General features: G+C 42.6%; 1 protein-coding gene across 1 annotated transcript in view; it reads left to right on the top strand.

Annotated features, from left to right (window-relative positions):
* The window catches only part of SYT13 (synaptotagmin 13), a 729,137-nt gene that overhangs the window by 232,775 nt on the left and 479,348 nt on the right, over nt 1-17,014 (top strand). The window lies entirely within an intron of this gene.

Below are 17,014 nucleotides of genomic sequence, written 5' to 3'. Positions count from 1 at the left end.
AATTCAGAGGGAGAATAAAGACTTAGAAGGAAGAGAGAGAAAAAAAGGTGGGATGGGTTATTTATATTACGTACAATTATGTTATTTACAATATGTACATTTATGTTGTTAGCTTGTACTCAGAGCTAGTCAGGAGTTTAAGGGGTGGATTGATTATTAGGCTAGGTGGGGAGAGTGCAGTCGCATTTCCTGTTAGAGGAAAGGTAGGAATGTAGCTGAGTTTTAAAGTTTTCAAAGTTTTCACAAGTCCTTACAGAGGAAGGAAGAGAATTCCATTTTTTAGCCAAGGAAAAGGATAGAAGAAGCTGACCAGCAGGACGACTGGGTTTGCAGACAGTGATTAGGTTTTGGTGAGTAGATCTGAAAGTTCTCTGAGTGGTGTAAGGTTGAAGGATGTTGGTTAGTGCTGGGCACTTAGTAGGCTGAAAAATTAGTCTGTGGGCTGTAGTAATTTGGAGATAGTCTAGATGGTTGGGGAGTTCAAGCCAATTTAACAAATGAAGGGCAGAACAATGATGGGAGGAGAATTTGGCCTTGGTTGCAAATTTAGAAATCTTATTATAACAGACTTCCAATTTGGAGGAGAGAGAGAGCCAGATAAGTTTGTTAGTAGAGGAGCGCCATACATTAGTGAGGGGAGAAGATAGGTAGTGGAGAGAGTTTGTCAAGTGGAAGGAGAGAGAAAGTGGATGTTTCTGTATAGCATATCAAGTTTTATATGGGTTTTCTTAATGTTTTGGTGGATGTGAGTGTCGAATTTTAGGTGTTCATCAATAGTAACCCCAAGTAGTTTAGCGAAGGGAACAACCTCTATAGTACAGTTGTTTTGGCTAATAATTTAGAACGAGTTTTTATCAAGAGGGGAAGCTTTTGAGGGAGAGAATAATAGTATTTTGGATTTGGTGGCATTTAGCGAGAGGTGGTTTTGGAGCATCCAGTTTTTGGTTAGACAAAGGGACCGAGCTGGGAAAGATGTGCAGCAGGTAAAGGTGATAAAGGATAATGAGGGAAACATACTCACAAGCGAGGAGAGTGTGTTGAGGAGATGGAAAGAGTACTTTGAGGGGTTGATGAATGAAGAGAATGAGAGGGAGAGAAGGTTGGATGATGTAGGGATAGTGAATCATGAAGTACGATGGATTAGCAAGGAGGAAGTAAGGATAGCTATGAAGAGAATGAAGAATGGAAAGGCTGTTGGCCCAGATGACATACCTGTGGAAGCATGGAGGTGTTTAGGTGAAATGGTAGTGGAGTTTTTAACCAGATTGTTTAATGAAATCTTGGAAAGTGAGAGGATGCATGTGGAATGGAGAAAAAGTGTTTTGGTACCGATTTTTAAGAATAAGGGTGATGTGCAGAGCTGTAGTAACTACAGAGGGATTAAATTGATCAGTCACAGCATGAAGTTATGGGAAAGAGTAGTGGAAGCAAGGTTAAGAAGGGACGTGATGATTAGTGATCAGCAGTATGGTTTCATGCTGGGAAAGAGCACAACAGATGCGATGTTTGCTCTGAGAGTGTTGATGGAGAAATACAGAGAAGGTCAGAAGGAGTTGCATTGTGTTTTTGTTGACTTAGAGAAAGCATATGACAGGGTGCCTAGAGAGGAGTTGTGGTATTGTATGAGGAAGTCGGGAGTGTCAGAGAAGTATGTAATAGTGGTACAGGATATGTACGAGGGTAGTGTGACAGCGGTGAAGTCTGCAGTGGAAGTGACGGATTCGCTTAAGGTGGAGGTGGAGTTACATCAAGGATCAGCTCTGAGCCTTTTCTTATTTGCAATGGTGATGGACAGGTTGACAGATGAGATCAGACAGGAATCCCCGTGGACTATGATGTTTGCAGATGACATTGTGATCTGTAGTGAGATTAGGGAACAGGTGGAGGAGACCCTGGAGAGATGGAGATATGCTCTAGAGAGAAGAGGAATGATGGTCAGCAGGACTAAGACAGAATATATGTGTGTGAATGAGAGAGAGGATAGAGGAATGGTGAGGATGCAAGGAGTAGAGGTGGCGAAGGTGGATGAGTTTAAATACTTGGGGTCAATAGTTCAGAGTAATGGTGAGTGTGGAGTGTGGAAGAGAGGTGAAGAAGAGAGTACAGGCAGGATGGAGTGGGTGGAGAAGAGTGTCAGGAGTGATTTGAGACAGATGAGTACATGTAAGAGTGAAAGGGAAGGTCTACAAGAGGGTAGTGAGACCAGCTATGTTATATGGGTTGGAGACAGTGGCATTGACAAAAAGGCAGGAGTTTGAGCTGGATGTGGCAGAATTAAAGATGTTAAGATTTGCACTGGGTGTGACAAGGGTGGACAGGATTAGGAATAAGTATATTAGAGGGTCAGCCCAGGTTGGAAGGTTTGGAGACAAAGCCAGAGAGGCACGATTACGTTGGTTTGGACATGTGCTGAGGACATTTTAGTCTCAGTCCAGAAAAGCATTGTTTGTCAATGACAGAGATATAGTGCAAGAGGTGAAGTATATAGAATTATATAATTCTTGAAAACATATACATAATACATAATAATATACATAATAATAGATAAACATGCATATATGCAATTTCAGGAGAGCAGGTTTTTGAAACACGCATTGCAGATCTAGAGTTTGAAGTTCTTAGCAGTGCATTTGTATAACAAGAGTTTTAAGTACAGAGTAGTTAAAGATGATGCAATAAGAAAGGTGCCAAGAAGTGGGAGATTTGGGAGATTAGATGACATTTTACCGTTTTCAGGAGATGCATTTTCAAATGAGAATGGACTTTTGGCTAATAAATCCTGTCTCTGTCATAAGTTAGATAATATAATAAAGATTCTTCGGATATATACCATTTTCAGATGGTTATATCAGACAGGCAAGTCAAGATATCTTCACAGAGCATAGCCCATAGTTATATACAATGTCTTCCCCAGATCCCTATGTTTATTACATGACATCACATCTTCCTTTTTTTGTCCCTGATGGTAACTAAATCTTTGACTTGCCATAGCAGGGTGGTTCAGGTGCAAAAGCTTAATCACATTGGTCCTGCAATACTAGAAATTTCCATTACGTATCCAAGTCTTCTTCCTTCCATTGACTCCAGCTTGGTATGACATGTAAGTTGTTAAGTCCATCAGAAACTGCACAAATGACACCTCAAAAGACATTTCCTGGTCTTTTTATCTCTCTCTTTTTGTTACAGTAATGAGAAGTTAGCATGTCAGGAAATCAAACACACTTTAAAAGACCTTCGGTGTTCTTTTATGTTCAGAAAAATAATAAAAGAACAAATGTCACACACACATGTAAGCCATGAGAAAAGTACTTTGATTACAGATGCCAAAGAGAGGAGTGAAGTGAAAGAAAAAAATATGTATTACATTCTTAACTCAGTTTCCTTTAGCCTGGCATTACCTTGACATCACAAAGTAAAAGATACTGTACATTTCAGTTTACTGGCTGTAATCAGTTTGCTGTCAGGGAGTCAGCTTTTGATTGAGCATACCAGAACCTTTAAAAGTATGCACACGTAGCTTAAAATATTGCATGGCAAATACAAAACATAAGGCTTAACTCTTCACTTTGTAGTTGCTTCTGTCAAATGTAATACCCTACGATGTTCCTGGCTAAAAGATAGCACTCGATAGTGTTTGCATCTGTCTTGATACACTTAGATGCAGGGTAATATTTCTTGTACCACTTTTCAACCCAAGTGACAATAATGTCATGAAAACCTATGCAGTACTGCCATTTACAAATGTTTACAATTATTTAGTTCTGTTCTTTTTCACTCTTCCATTCAGCTAGCTGTAAGTTGTGCTGCTTATTTTATAAGAACTATTTTTATCTGTAAGTTTAACTTCTGCATTCTACTTTAATAATTTTCAAAATGTAACTGCTTTATTTTACAATGTTTCCAAAGTTTAATCTGGTTATTAAGAAATGTAAAGTAATCCTTACAGGTTTTAGGTAATACCCTGCTTAAAATTTTGCTATCCATTTCACAAATGGAATATAGCATTTCCACAATGAGGAAGGTCTGCTCCAAAGCACTATCATTGTTAACAATCTTTCATTAAAATCATTGTAGGAAATCATGAAGAATCTGGATTTGCAGAGCAAAAGGCCCAAGTGATTTGTGTTGCATTGTATTGCTGCATAACTGTTTTGCTCAGTTGTCATGTTGAAGGATTCTTATTTGTATTCTTCTCCACTTCACTGACAGAAATATGGAGAAGAAGCTTTTCTGTGTAACTAACTTTGTTAGGCTAGTGGTGGCCATCTCAAGATGGCAAAGTCATCTGTTAGGATTTTCACATGTAGAGATAGCCAGGATGTACACAAACATGTACAGTCACCAAACCCAACAATCTGCCTCACTTAGTTCCAAAAGACACACACACGCACATGTACACACACACACACACACACACACACACACACACACACACACACACACACACACACACACACACACACACACACAAACACAGAAATAACACCCTGATTTCATGGAAATGATGTACTTCCTCCATATCTACTCACAATAAGGCTCCTTCACCTGGCCTCTGGCTCACTTATTTCAGACTGGTTGTAACAGCTGCACACAGGGGGCTTTATTCAAGCAGCAATGAAAAGAGTTCATCATCAGTTCATTACTAGTGATAATCTGGGAGTTTTAATTTAAACCCATACTTGTGAAGCTGATGTCCACGCCACTAGCTTGTGCTGTGTATAAAACTAGCCTGTCACACATGCATGCTTTGACAGCACCCACATCAACACATACAGCCACATCTCATGAAGCCTGTACTTCTCTGTCCATAATACAAGCCACCGCACAATCCAACATTCTGGCCATTGGAGACACTAATGTCACTCTCACCAGGCTGGGTAAAAAGAAGGTCACTGTCAGTTGCTTATCAGGGCCCAGGATCTGCTACATTAAACACATACTCAGGTCACTGGGTTACAAGTACCAGTGTGACTCAGTCATATTGCCTGTGGGTATAAATGACCTGAGACATATCTCCCTAGACTATATGAAGAGACACAACATGGAAGGCTCGGAATATGTGTCCTAGGTTGGTATGAGCCTAGCATTGGGCAGCATTTTACCTTCTCCAATGATGATGCCACAATATGAACAAAAGATGACTGACTTTAATAACTTGCTTAGTTTCTGGTGTCATTCTAATGGAGTGCAATATTTGTCAGCATGGAAGGTGATGGTCAACTGGCCACACTGCTTTGCCAGGGATGGTCTGCACCTACCCCCTCTAGGCTTTCAAATATAAGCTAAACCATTGTCCTCCCCCATAGTGCCTTTTTTGGCAATGTCAAACTGAGAGTATCTCTGACATAGCAAATCAAAACCAAGAAAATCTAAAGGCATTACTGCTCAATGCTAGGAGTCTAAATAAGAATCTCCACTCCCTACAATCTCTCTTCCCCTTAGAGAATGCTTATGTCTGTGCAGTCACTGAGACATGGTATAAAGCTGCAGAGAGTGGACTGACAGCTCAAGGATATAACACCTTCCACGCATTTAGATCAGCTACTACACAGAAGGGGACTAAAAGTGGAGGTGTCTGGATCTACATCAAAAATACGTATACATCAAGGCTGGTCAAACAGCTACTCTATGTTCAAATCACCATAGGCAATATCCCACACAACTTCCTTGCAAGCTATAGGTCCACCTCTATGACCCAGAAAACTCCTAACATGTATTTAAGCTTATTGGCAACACTCCTCATCTAATATAATACCATATTCATGGGTGACTTTAATTACCTCATTATTAACTGGGAATCATATATGACATCAAACATGCAGTCACAGAGACTCCTGGATTTTGTAAACACAAACTCCCTGGACCAGATTGTCAATACACCAACCTGGTTCTCACTAATATGGGAGACTACTGCACACCCCCAGTTGTAATGTCTTCTCTGTTAAGGTAAGACTACAAAAGAGTATCTTCTGAAGTAAAAATAAAGAATTAAAAAAACAAAGTGGGAAAGGCAGATCTCGTCAATAATAAGACCAAGAACCACCTTACTGATAAAGGTTTTCAGAGACATGTAGTGGATGATCCACCAATCCAAAATGAAGAAACAACTAATAATAAAATAAATACCACACTCTTTATTCAAACCACAACATGTTTTCAGAAGTTAAAATAAACCCAGCTAACCCTGGAATGTTCACAATTCCCAGTTAATAATGAGGTAATTAAAGTCCAGTTTCAGATACCTGCTGATACCTGGACTGTGTTTAAGCGTCTGTGTTTGGCCATACCTTACTTGGGCAAAAAGGAAGTTTCTTTGTTCACCAGTGAGAGTGGAGAGCTCTGAACAGCGTACCTGCCCCTGGAAGAGTGGTTTATGCCCAGAAACTGTAGTTTTATTGGCCATTTTGGGCTAATTTCTCTCTCTTTAATCTGTCTGATATAAAAAATGCATTTGCACATTTTTTGTGTTTATCTAAGCTCAGCAGATCCTGCCCAGGTGTCCTGCAGAGACCTACAATGCCAGAGAGACAAAAGGAAAGACTTTGGAGTGTTTAAGTACCATTTCATAGGTTCATAGGTTGATACTAGGCTATATGCCCTAGGGCATTTATCAGCCTAGCCAGAGTGTATTTGGCTTACGCCACCCATTAAAAATGGGGTTTACTGTGCCCTTTTTTAGTTACTTTATTGAGCCTCTGTCTAGTAGTGACACAGAAGTGATCTCCGGAGTGAACCTACGATCTCCCATCCAATCATCAAGATTTCTCTTGAAGAGAGTCAGTGAGGGGCTCTGCCTAATATGGACTGGGATTCTATTCCAGAGTACTGGGAGCCTCTGGGTCAAGAATCTGTCTCTCCAGCATGTCCTATTAATTTCTGTGTTGAGATTCAAATCCCTTGAGTGAGTAGCTCTAGTGGATTTGGATTTTTTGAGGTGGAGCATGTCCATTAATTCTGGGTTGGACATGGCTTTATAAGTCAGGCACAGATCACCTCTAAGTAGGCGGTATGCAACTGAGTAGAGCTGGAGTTTCTTTAACCTGGCAGCATAGGTCATCTGTTTGAGACCCTTGATCCTCTTGGTGAGGTACTTTTGTGGTCTCTCCAGTTGCTGCAGGTGATGGGTAAGGTATATCCCAAATGAGGCATTGTATTCAATTATGGGCCTGATGAGGGATGAGTAAAGGGGCACAGTGACCTCCTTGGATCTAGATGTGAACCCTTTCATGATGAGGTGGGCTATATAGAAGGTTTTTCTAACCACTTTGGCAACGTGGTTCTCAAAGGAGAGACTACTATCAACTTGGGTTCCCTGGTCCCTAATTACTTCCTCCATACTTAATGGATTACCGACTATATGGTAGTTTGTGGGCACTTTGTTTTTTCCAAAGGGTATGACTATACACTTCTTGGCGTTTAGTTTCAGGCTATGGCTTTGGCACCAGTTGTCTGTCTCTGTGAGACCCTTTTGGAGGATGCCTGTGTCAGCTGGAGAGTCAATTATGGCACCCAGTTTGCAGTCATCTGCAATCTTGGTCAGCCATAGTCCTCCCGTGTTGGCCTGTACCTCTGCAAAATATATTCCGAACAGGAGCGGTCCCAGGACTGAGCCTTGTGGGATGCCACTTGTAACAGGTTTAGAGTCTGACATAGCTCCCGTAATTCTGACCATGTGGGTTCTGTCCTTGTGCCAGTTTGCAACCCATCTTATGACATAGGGGTTGATATTTAGTCTGGAGAGCTTATCTATGGTGCCAGAGTGGGGTATGGTGTCAAAGTCTTTTACGAGGTCCAGGTAGGCAGTGTGGACTACCTTCCCTTCATCTATGGCCTTGGTGACTGTTTCGAAGAAGTCTACCAGGTTCAAGAGGCAGGATCTGCCTTTAACAAAGCCAAATTGTGTAGGATCTAGCGTCTGTCGTTCCCCATTGTCTTTGTTTATGAGTCCCATGATGATCTGCTCTATGGCCTTGCAGACCAGACTAGTCAGGCTTATGGGGTGATAGTTCCCAGGGTCCGTTGAGGCTCCACCTTTGTGGAGTGGGACCACTGTTGCTGTATAAGCCATTCCTTGGGTACATAACCTGTAGAAAGGCTGAGATTGAACAGTAGCCTAATATGAGGTTTTAGCTCCTCTTGGAGCTCCTGTAGGATGCAGCCCGAGACACCGTCCAGTCCCATTGATGCTGTGTTTTTTGCTTTGGAGAGGGCAGCTCCTACCTGAGCATCTGTGATGACAGGGAGACGACGCTCTGCTGGGATAGATAATTGCTCCTTGGGGGGGAAGGGGGGAGAAGTTTGCAATGAACCTGTCCGCCAGGATGTTGGCAATGTCTGTAGGTTCAGTGCATTTTTTGACATTTTGGACTAACTCCGAGCATATCTGGGAGTTGCCACCCAGGTTTCTAACATAACTAAAGAAAGCCTTGTGGTTATCTTTAGTGTCTTGTGCAATTTTTCTCTCGAAGCTGGCCTTGGAAGATTTTATGAGGGACCGTAGTTTTTTGCTAGTACTGACCAGTGATGCCTTCTTATTGAGGGATTTTGCTCTATCCTGCAGTAGCTTTCTCCTTGTGTTGTAAAGTTTATTTATGGCCATGGTCCACCAGACAGGACGTCTGCCTTTGGAGGATTGGGTCTTGGTTTTATTTGGGATTGCATGACCCATACATTCCTGAAGATGTCCACAGAATGCATTTATATAGAATTTTTTTTTCCTTGTTGCTTATTGCTATTTCTGCCTAAAAGCTCATTTTCTGACATTTATTGTTTCTCAGAACGCTCATTTTACACTGAAATTGCATTTATTTGTGCCTGCACTTTAAAATTCATTTTTTTTGTTGTGAATTGTATTTTTAACTGTTACTGGCTTCCCACTCAAGTGCGATAGCCATTACTGCACTATAAATGTGTTTTTGCAATTGTTTCTACTGTTTTCTTGAAAAAAACAAAAAAAAAACTTGCTATTTTCCCGCCTTACTAAACTAGAAAAGTCCAGTTTCAGATACCTGCTGATACCTGGACTGTGTTTATGCTTCTGTGTTTGGCTATACCTTACTTGGGCAAAAAGGATGTTTCTTTGTTCACCAGTGAGAGTCGGGAGCTCTGAACAGCATACCTGCCCTTGGAGGAGTGGTTTCTGCCCAGAAATTGTAGTTTTATTGACCATTTTGGGCTAATTTCTATCTCTTTAATCTTTCTGATATAAAAACCGCATTTACGTGGTTTTGCGTGCTGGACAGCGCCGGTTAGCTAGTGTTAAACTATTCCCGACTCCACAAAGTCTACTCTTCAGTTTTTCCCTTGGAACTAGACAAACCTTCAACTTTATCACTCAAACCATTCATTTTACAGCCCAGCACTTGCTTAAAACTCATTACAAGCACTAAAATATCCCTAGCACTAGCCCCCCTTATACTATCCAGAAGGACAATGCTCTCTATTCGTCCCCCACCACTCAATCAGAAAAACAGCTCACTCTGCCTATTCAGGCATGCTCAAAGGGAAGTTTCTGGTGTACTCTCCAGTCCAACTGGTGAATCTGGGCATTTTGAGGCAATGTTACAACTGCCTCATGTACACAGACAACCCTCTCCTTCTACCACCAAACACTAATATGCGAGAGATGCAATTATACAGCCAGACTGGAGGCAAAACTCTCTCAACCCCAGACTGTAACTGGCTGTCAAGAGGAGAAGGGTAATACTTGCAACACACCACCAATCTCACACAGACCTAACAAACCAACACAGGCAAATAACACACATAAATACATGAAAACATACTCGGAGGCTCTAAATAAAAATCTGCAAAAGCAACAGAGACCGCCAAAGCACATATCCAAGCAACCTCTACAACCCATCACCAACCATGAAACACATACTTTACGTAATCAGTGTGCCAAGCAATCACAGCCCTTAAGGCAAAATAACATACCCAACACATTAGTGATAGGAGACTCTATAGTCAGGCACACTGATGTCCCACTAAAGTACAGTTGTGTACACTTCCATAAATGTAGATGTTTGAGTGTAGTCACTGTTGCAGTCATTACATTTGGGTAATCCTGCTGGCAGGTTGCCCTCAGTCAGCCTGAATTCCAAAGACCTGAGTCCTGTGTCGGCTGCTGTCGCCCCTTCCCTGACGTCAGGTCGTCAGGGATATAAAAGATGTGGCCGACACCATTTTCTTTAGTTTTTCTTGTCCCAGATGTCAGGTGCCCCCTAAAAGGGTAGCCAAAATGTATATATATATATATATATATATATATATATATATATATATATATATATATATAAATACATGCACCAATATAAACTTTACTTTCTTCTACAAGCAAATACACCACATAGGTTTTATGAATCAAAGAAGGAAAGATAGGTTCCATCAGAAGAAAGGGGGACCTGGACTGCAACAGTGAATACACTTGAACATCTACATTTATGGTAAGTGTACACAACTGTACTATGTTCTTCGTGTTTCACTGTTGCAGTCATTATGTTTGGGTAGAGTCCCAAAGCTATGATTGGGAGGCTGGAGCTAAACAGTGTTATTAATGGCTATGAGGCCCTGCAGAACTGCAGTGGCAAAGCCTGCCCTGGATTTACAGTAGAGTGGCAGATGATAGTGCTTTGTAAAGGTGTGCACTGAACTCCAAGTAGCAGCCTCTAAAATGTCCTTGGTTGGTACTCCCCTGAGAAAGGCTGCTGAAGTGGCTGCAGCTCTGGTTGAATGTGGCCTAATGCCCTTGGGCACTGGCTTGCCATGGTGTAAGTAGCAGAAATTAATGCAGTGGCCTATCCACTTTGAAATAGTCTGCTTTGAGATAGTCTTTCCTTGTGATCCTGCAGCATATGCCACTAGTAATTGCTCTGTCTTTCTGAAAACTTTGGATCTGCCCAAGTAGAATCTAAGCTGTCTGTGTACATCCAAAGAATGCAGAATTCTCTCCCCCTTGTTCTGTGGATTTGGATAAAAAGTTGGCAGATGAATAGTTTGGTTAAGAGCCACACTGGACACCACCTTAGGCATAAATGTTGGGTTTGTCCTCAGAGAGACCCTGTCTGGATAAAAAATGATAAAAGGTTCCACAGCCATGAGTGCCTGTAGCTCTGAAACTCGTCTTGCAGAAGTTATTGCTAGGAGCAGAGCTGATTTCCAAGATAAAAACTTTATATCAGCAGTAGCAGCTGGCTCAAAAGGAGGCAGGGTGATCTCCTTCGGGCCTTAAATTTTTGGCTCCTCTGAGGTACTGCTTTAATAAGGGGTGAGAAAAGATTGGTGGCTCTGTATTGTAATGAGCTGAAATGGCAGAGGCATGAATTTTAATAGATGAAAAAGATAGGCCTTTGTCCAGCATCTCAGTTATGTACTGCAAAATCTGAGGAATATTTGGCACAGCTGTATGAGTTCCTTGTGCCTGGTTCCAAGCACAGAATCTCTTCCATTTTCCAGCATAAGATTTTCTAGTACTAGGCCTTCTGGCTTCCAAAATGACATCCATTAAAGCTTTACTGAGAGGTGTGTTTTGTATGACTACATTATCCGCCATGCTGCCAGGTTTAAAGTCCTGAGTTGGCTGTGCAGGATCTGATTGTTTTGCTGGGACAGTAGATGAGGTATTTGAGGTAAGGTCCAAGCTGGGCATTGAAACAAGTTCCTTAGTATTGGATACCAGTACTGGCGGGGCCAGTCTGGGGCAATCAGTATCATCTTTGGCTTCTCCTGTCTGACCTTTAGGAGTACTTTGGGGAGGAGAGGCAGTGGGGGAAAGGCATATACTGATAGGTTTTTCCAGCTGAAGGATAGGGCGTCCACTTTCCATGCTTGTCTGTGATAAAACCTTGTGCAGAATCTTTTTAGTTGGTAGTTGTGAGGGGAGGTGAATAGATCTATGTCCGGGCATCCTCATTTCCTTGTTATCATGCTGAAGACCTGTGGATCCAGCTGTCACTTGTGGGGATCCATGAGGTTTCTGCTTAGTTTGTCTGCCAAAGTATTTTTCCTTCCTGACAAGAATTGTGCTTGCAGATGTACTTGGTAAGTTAATGCTGTGTCCCACAAAGTCATGGCTAGTCTGCAAAGGGGGTAAGAATGTGTGCCCCCCTGCTTGTTTATATTCCACATGACTGTGGTGTTGTCTGTCTTTATCAGTAGTTGTCCCAGATGAAGTAGGTCCTTGAAGGCTGTCAGGGCATTTTGAACAGCTAGCATCTCTTTTTGATTGATGTGTAGATGCATTTGGTTTGAGGTCCATGTGCCCTGAATGCATCTTTCTGCCATGTGGGCTCCCCAGGCATAATCTGATGCATCTGTTGTTAGTGTCTGCCTGGCTGGGGGTAATGTGAATGACTGTCCCTTGTTTTGGTGACAAGCCTTTGCCCACCATTGAAACTCCTGTTGCAGGCAGGGAATGAGAGTAATCATAGTTTCCAGGCTGTGGCAATGTTGAGTCCAAACACTTTTTAGGTACCATTGAAGTTTTCTCATATTCAGTCTTGCATATAGAATTAGTAGGATGCAGGATGCCATGAAGCCCAAAGCCTGCAGAATTTTTCTTGCAGATAACTGGGCCTTTATTTCCAACATTTTGAAATAGGTAGTCTGCTGCCTTTGTTTGTCTGGCGTGAGATAAGCCATCTGGGCAGTTGTATTTAAGCTAGCACCCAGGAATATTATCTCTTGAGAGGGTACTAGTTTTGATTTCTTTTCGTTGACTGTGTACCCTAGGCATGTTAGAAGTCTTTTCACAAATGCCAGATGTTGTAGAAGAATGTCCTTGTTCTCTGCTTGAATTAGACAGTTATCCAAGTAAGGATATATTTGTATTCCTCTTTGTCTGCAGAATGCAATTACTGGTGCCAGGCACTTTGTAAAGACCCTGGGCACAGTAGATAAGCCAAAGGGCAGTGCAGAGAATTGGTAATGCATTGAGCCAGCCTTGAATCTGAGGTATCTTCTGCATATTTATCTGATTGGGACATGCAGGTATGCCTCTTTTAGGTCTAAAGTCACAAGCCAACCATTCTTGTCCAGCATGGGCAGAAGCTGCTGCAAAGTCAACATCTTGAATTTTGGTATATCCAGGAATGTGTTCAGAATAGATAGGTCCAGTATCAGCCTCCAGGCCTTGTCCTTTCTGGGTACCAAGAACAGTCTTGAGTAAAATCCTTGTCTCTGCTCTTGCTCTGGTACTTGTTGAATGGCCCCCATGTCCATGAGGGATGAGACTTGGTTTTGTGCCTCTGCCCATTGATTTTTTGGCAGATCTGGCCAGCCGTTTGCCTTTGGCAGGGTATGGAAATGGAACTTGTAGCCTTGTGACACAATATTTAGAACCCACTTGTCCTGGGTTATGATGTGCCAATTTTGAGAAAAAAGTGCTAATTTTCTCCATAAGGGTGCTGTCAGGAGATAAGTGCTTTGAGCAGGCAGGGGGAAGTCATTGGGACTGTTTCCTGTATGGTTGTGATTTGTCTTCTCCAACTTTGGAGGTAGAAGTACCCCATTGCTTTGACCTGCATGAACCTTGCGCCTGGGATCTGCCTCTAGGATGACTGGATCTGCCCCTTTGAGGTCTGTCTGACACAGGAAAGGACCAATTCTTTATTGGCCAGTGTCTACTAAACCTGGCTGTACTTGTAAAAAATCTTTGACAGTTTGCATAGATTTAGCTTTGTCCTCCATTTTCTTTAACACCTCTTCTGCCTTAACACCAAACAAAGTATCATGCTGTAAAGGTGCATCTAATAATTTAACTTTGACATGATCAGGCAGATTTTATTCCTTTAACCAGGCATGCCTTCTAATTATAGAACCCATAACTGTGGCCCTGCAGGAGGCCTCCAAAGAATCAAAATCACATTGCAAAGTATGCTTTCCAACTTGTTCAGCTGCATGCAATAAATCCTGCATTTCCTTTTTTCTACACATTCAGAGTTTAACAACATTTTCTGTTTAAGCAATGTCATGACATGTTGCTGATATTTGAGCATATGAAACTGACAGTTTAAGGCCCTCATAGCCAAGGTAGCAGATGTGTAAATCATTTTTTCCCCATCTATCTAGTGCCCTAGAATCTCTGTCAGAGGGGGTAGGGTTTTTTTCCAGCGGAAGCCTTAACTCCTTTGGGACCCTGTGAAATAGTTTCTGGGTCTGCAGCAGGGATTTTAAAAAGGAATTTATGAGAGTCAGGAACCCTATAATATCTGTCAGGCTTAACTGGAGCTGGAGGTAAGGAGTCAGGGGTAAGACTAGACTCTGAAAACACATCATCTACAATGTCTAACACAGGTGGAATGGCTAGTGGCCTGTGTTGGGGTAGTAGAAGGAAATCCCTGAGCCACTTTTTAGATTCTGAAAAATCTTGGCCCTCCCAGTGGAAATGCTCCCTCATGGTATGTAAGGTTTCCCCAAAAGAATAGTCCTCTGGAGGAGAAGCGGAAGGAATAGATTCTTCAGCATCAGAATCCTCATTGGGGGAAGAGAATATTCCTGATCAGAAGAGGAAACAGAAGAAATGGAAACCTGATCTGAAGATTCATAGTCAGTCTGTTGCATAGGCCTCTTATCAGGAGGGGGATGGGAACCCCCATGATCAAGGTAATCAAGTCTTCGGCCATTTTGAGCATCTGTTTTTTGGGCATAGAGGCCTGACCACGTGGCTCTTGAGTTTGTTTCTTTGCTGTAGAAGGTGCTTTAGTCTTTGCCTTTGAAGCTGAAGTCGGTTTAATGTAAAGATGTTTAAGTCTGAATACACCCTCAGAAGCTGGTGCCTGCTCAGCGGCTCCAGACCCATCTGAAGGGATAGTAACCGAGGCTCCAATGCCTTTAGTTTCCAGTGGCACGGCCGACTCCACGTGGGAGTTGGTAGCAGCCTGCGACTCTAAAGTAGCAGGCGTCAGGGGCTGCAAAAGCACCTCAACTGAGAACCGGCGACTGGCTTAGGAGAAGTTTCATCATCGGTTTTGGGCCTCGGTTGTCTATCTCTCCTTTTCTTTGCATTTTTTGTGAACTCCGGTAGTCGGATGGCTATCCGATGACATTTCTGGATAATTAACCCGGCGTCCATAATAGTTTAAAGCAAAATCATACAGACGCTTATTAGTGCGTTAGTTAAATCTAGCACAAAACCGACAACCAGAAAAGTTGTGATCAGGGCCTAGGCAAGGAATACAGTAAGAATGAAGATCCTTATGAGGTATTTGCTTTCCACAAGAAATGCAATTATTTACTTTTTCTGACATCGGTCTGGAGCAAGAAAAAAGTTTCCCCAATGGGGTACTTTGCTTTATTGAGGACTTCGGATCTGAAACTCGAACACGAAAATCTCAGGAGTCGGCCGACCGGCACTTGCGAACTGCTTCTGCTTTGGGCACCGCGCGGCAAGAAACACTAAAGAAAATGGTGTCGGCTGCATCTTTTATACCCCTGATGACCTAACGTCAGGGAAGGGGTGACAGCAGCTGATGCAGGACTCAGGACTTTGGAATTCATGCCAACTGAGGGCAACCTGCCAGCAGGATTACCCAAATGTAATGACTGCAACAGTGAAACACGAAGAACATCTAGGCTGGACAAGGAGAAGGTTACAGTTAGCTGCCTGTCAGGTGCCAGGATCCACCACATAACACAAGCACTCAGGTCACTCCAGAACAAGTACAAATACAACTCTGTCATTGTCCATAATGGTGTGAATGACCTGAGCTGTACCTCCCTGAACTACATGAAAAGAGACATTGAAGAGCTGTCTTGTCTTGTAGCCCAGGCAGGTATGACCCTGATCCTGAGTAGCATCCTGCCCTCACCAAGAATGATGCCACAGTATAAAGAAAACAATTATCAATTTCAACAATTGGCTAAGTTTCTGGTGTCATTCAAAGGGGATCCAGTGTCTGTCAGCCTGGAATGACATGCACGACAAGCTGCGTTGCTTCGCAAGAGATGGCTTGCACCTGTCACCCCTTGGCTTTAAAATACTGGCAAAGGCTTTTACCGCCCCCATAGTGCCTTTTTTAGGCAAGGCTCAAAAGATAAACCCACCACTGTAAATAGCACAAGTGACCAAAAACTGAGGGTAATGCTACTCAATGCCAGAAGTCTAAACCTCAAAATGCACGCACTCAAGGCACTCCTCAGCATGGAGAACATCGATATATGTGCAGTAACAGAAGCCTGGTTTAAGGCTCCAGAGACCACCCCAGCACTACCAGGTTATAACTCATACCATATCTTTCGGCCACAGAACCTGGACCGAAACACAAAAGGTGGGGGTGTATCCATATTCATCAAGGATACTCACACCTCCAGGTTAGTGGCGTAGCACGATGCATCAGAGATCATCCATGTGCAACTAACAATGGGCAAAACTGCAATCCAAATTGCAGCTTGCTACAGATCACCTACCATGACGAGGGCCCCCATTCCGCATTTCTGGAGACACTGGTAAATATGAAGGTCCTACCAAACACCCTAATACTAGGTGATTTCAACTACCCAAACATTAACTAGGAGAACTACTCAAGTACTAACTCCTTTGCCCAACGCTTCCTAGAATTTATAAACTCGAATGCCCTGGATCAACTGGTCAACACCCCCACCAGAGGGAACAACATATTGGATCTGGTCATCAACAACATGGGCGACCAGTGTTCCACACCTGACGTCAACCCCTCACTGGTTAGATCAGACCATAGACTAATCACTCTGGATATTCACATTTCACCCCAACCCCAATCAAGGAAAATACCTTGAAAAACTTTTCAAAAGCAAACTTCACTTTGCTTAAGACAGAGGTGGAAAGGTTCACAGCCCCCACGCCAATGGACAATGCTGTCCAAGCTGCTGAAACCTATACAAAGGCACTCTATGATCATCTGCAGGAATGCATGGATCATGATATCCCAAGTAAAACCAAGACTCACTCCTCCAAGAAAAGGAAACCAGTCTGGTGGACCCCTGCCATAAACAGGCTCTACAATAGGAGGAAAAAACTAGTACAGATAATTGCAAAATC

The sequence above is a fragment of the Protopterus annectens genome, chromosome 9.part0, assembly GCF_019279795.1.
Source record: "Protopterus annectens isolate FY-2018-M chromosome 9.part0, PAN1.0, whole genome shotgun sequence".
NCBI classification, from domain to species: domain Eukaryota; kingdom Metazoa; phylum Chordata; order Ceratodontiformes; family Protopteridae; genus Protopterus; species Protopterus annectens.
Note: the sequence above shows the minus strand (reverse complement) of the source record. Positions and strands in the feature narration are given on the sequence as shown.